Source organism: Helianthus annuus, chromosome 10 (assembly GCF_002127325.2).
Source record: "Helianthus annuus cultivar XRQ/B chromosome 10, HanXRQr2.0-SUNRISE, whole genome shotgun sequence".
NCBI lineage: Eukaryota > Viridiplantae > Streptophyta > Magnoliopsida > Asterales > Asteraceae > Helianthus > Helianthus annuus.
In genome coordinates this window covers 126,004,171-126,007,033 of record NC_035442.2, presented here as the reverse complement: position 1 = coordinate 126,007,033, position 2,863 = coordinate 126,004,171, and the positions used below count along the sequence as shown (strand labels likewise).

The 2,863-nt window shown below is 41.4% G+C and overlaps 1 long non-coding RNA gene across 1 annotated transcript; it reads right to left on the bottom strand.

Moving 5' to 3' along the window:
• Nucleotides 1-1,995: 1,995 nt before the first annotated feature.
• Nucleotides 1,996-2,445, bottom strand: LOC110881454. Its single transcript, XR_002559736.1, has 2 exons — nucleotides 2,297-2,445; nucleotides 1,996-2,201 (listed from the first exon to the last, which is right to left on the bottom strand). It is a non-coding gene; the product is annotated as an uncharacterized LOC110881454 (long non-coding RNA).
• Nucleotides 2,446-2,863: the final 418 nt, after the last annotated feature.

Genomic DNA, 2,863 nt, shown 5'->3' with positions numbered 1-2,863 from the left:
TTTGTCTATGTATGTACTTTGACTTAGCCCAAGAAGCCGCTTAGATCTATCCCTATAGATCTTGATTCCTAGAATATAAGCTGCTTCTCCAAGATCTTTCATTGCGAAATAAGTTCCCAAATAGTGTTTAACTTCATTAAGCATAGGGACGCTATTTCCAATGATCAGTATATCATCCACATACAGGATGAGGAATGATATAGTGCTCCCACTAGCCTTTCTGTAAACACAAGGCTCATCTTCATTTTTGACAAAACCAAACTCTTTGATCTTTTGGTCAAAACGAAGATTCCAGCTACGAGACGCCTGCTTGAGTCCATAAATGGACTTATTCAGCTTACACACCCTATTAGGATATTTTGAGCAACAAAATCGTCTGGGTGAACCATATAGACATCTTCAGAGAGATGGCCATTAAGAAAAGCGGTTTTGACATCCATTTGCCATATCTCGTAGTCATAGTACGCGGCTATGGCAAGCAATATCCTGATCGATTTGATCATAGCAACGGGCGAGAAGGTTTCATCATAGTCAATACCCTGAGTTTGAGTGAAACCCTTCGCACCTAGCTGTGCTTTAAAGGTGTGTACATTTCCATGCATATCGGTTTTTCTCTTGAAAACCCATTTGCTCCCTACTGCCCGAGATTCAGGGGGTAGCTCAACCAAGTCCCAGACTTGATTATCACGCATAGATTGCATCTCAGCATTCATGGCTTCCAGCCATTTCACAGATTCAGGATCTGAGATAGCAGATTTGTAGTTAGTAGGTTCGTCATTAGACTCATCTACTACCAAGACTTCAGCACCTTCGAGATGCCAAAGGTATCTGTCAGGTTCTTTACGAGTCCTGCTACTTATGCGAACGCCTATGTTCATGTCTGATTCATCAGCAACAATTTCTTGTTGTTCAGACGTTCCGACTTCATCAGCGGTTGTTGTTGGTTCTCGAATTTCTTCAAGATCAACCACATTATTTCCAGTTCCTCGATTAAGAAGTTCTTCCTCGAGAAAGTGCCCCTTCCTTTTGATGGAAATAATATTTGCATCAGGATGGTAGAAATAATATCCGCTTCTTTTATAGTATCCGACGAAAACAACCTTTTCGCCTCGAGGATCGAGCTTATCATCAGCATCACTAGTGATCTATGCATCACATCCCCATACTTTTAGGTATTCCAAATCGGGTTTACGCCCATGCCATATCTCATATGGGGTTTTGTTTACCTTTTTAGTCGGAGCCAGATTGACAATGCGGGCGGCAGTCATAAGAGCATGACCCCAAAAGGAGTGAGGCAAGTTAGTTCTACACATCATCGATCGAACCATATTAAGTAGGGTTCGATTTCTCCTCTCGCTCACGCCATTAAGTTGGGGTGTGCTAGGTGGAGTGGGTTCTGAAATTATTCCACACTCTTTAAGATGATTGAGGAACTCTAAGCTGAGGTATTCGCCACCTCGATCTGATCGAAGTATTTTTATCTTTCTAGTAATTTGGTTTTCTACTTTGCTTTGAAACTCTTTGAACTTTTCAAAAGTTTCATGCTTATGCTTCATAAGATAGACAAAAGCATATCGACTATAATCGTCGATGAAAGTAACGAAGTATCTTTCATGGTTTCTTGTCATGGTTCTGAAAGGGCCACATACATCAGCGTGAATGAGTCCTAGCAGACCATTATCCCGTTCACCAAGACCAGTGAAGGGACGCTTTGTGAGTTTGCCAGCTAAGCAAGATTCGCAATCATTAAAGGAGTCTTGTCCAGTGGATTCAAGAATCCCCTTGGATTGGAGCTATTTTATGTGTGCCTTACTTATGTGGCCAAGTCTACAATGCCATAGAAAGGTTTCATTAATACCAACTTTGTTACGCTTAGAAAGATGATATATGTTATTACATGTTTGAACATCAATCTCATAAATACCATTTCGAGGTTTAGCCTCAAAATAAAAGACATCATTCAAGTAGGCAGAAATAGAAATACCATTAAAAACGTACTTGAAACCTTGTTCAAACAAAAGGGAAACTGAAATAATGTTTCTGGTTATACCAGGTGCAAACAAACAATTGTTTAAATTAACTACAAGGCCAGAAAGACATGAAAAATGAAATGTGCCGGTTGCAAGAATGGGCACTCTTTTCCCATCACCAACGATGAGTTCCATGTCGCCTTGTTTCAGCTTCCTCCACTTTTCAGGCTCCTGCAAAACATTAGTGATGTGGTAACCACACCCGGTATCAAATACCCATGTGTTGCTGGAGACAGTAAAAAGTTCAATAACATAAATGAGAATACCTGAAGAAGTGCCAATGTTATTGGCCTTGTTCGCCTTCAGCTTGGCTAGATACTGTGGGCAGTTCCTTTTCCAGTGCCCCATTTGGTTGCATTCAAAGCACTGACGCTCCTGAGGAGGGGGTGGTTTAGCAACCTGCTTGTTGTTGGTGGCAAATTTGGTAGCAACAACAGCCATTTTCTTTCCTTTGCTATTATGAGCCCTTTTCTTGTTGTTGGGCTTCTTAACACCACCAGACTTGACCATCAGAACTTGGTTGGTTTTATGTGGAATGTTCATCTCGGCCGTTTTGAGCATACCATGTAGCTCAGGCACAGTCTTCACCCAAGCATTCATATTATAGTTCATAATGAACTGGTCATATGAGCTAGGGAGAGAGTTCAAGATGAAGTCCGCTGCCATTTCATCTTGCAGGGGATAACCAAGTTTGTTCATCTGGTCAATGTACCCTTTCATCTTAAGCACATGAGTACTGACACACGATCCTTCTTGCATTTTACAGCTTATGAGCTGCTTCATGGTGTCATATCGCTCCTGTCGGGCTTGTTTCTGAAACATGCCTTTCAGTT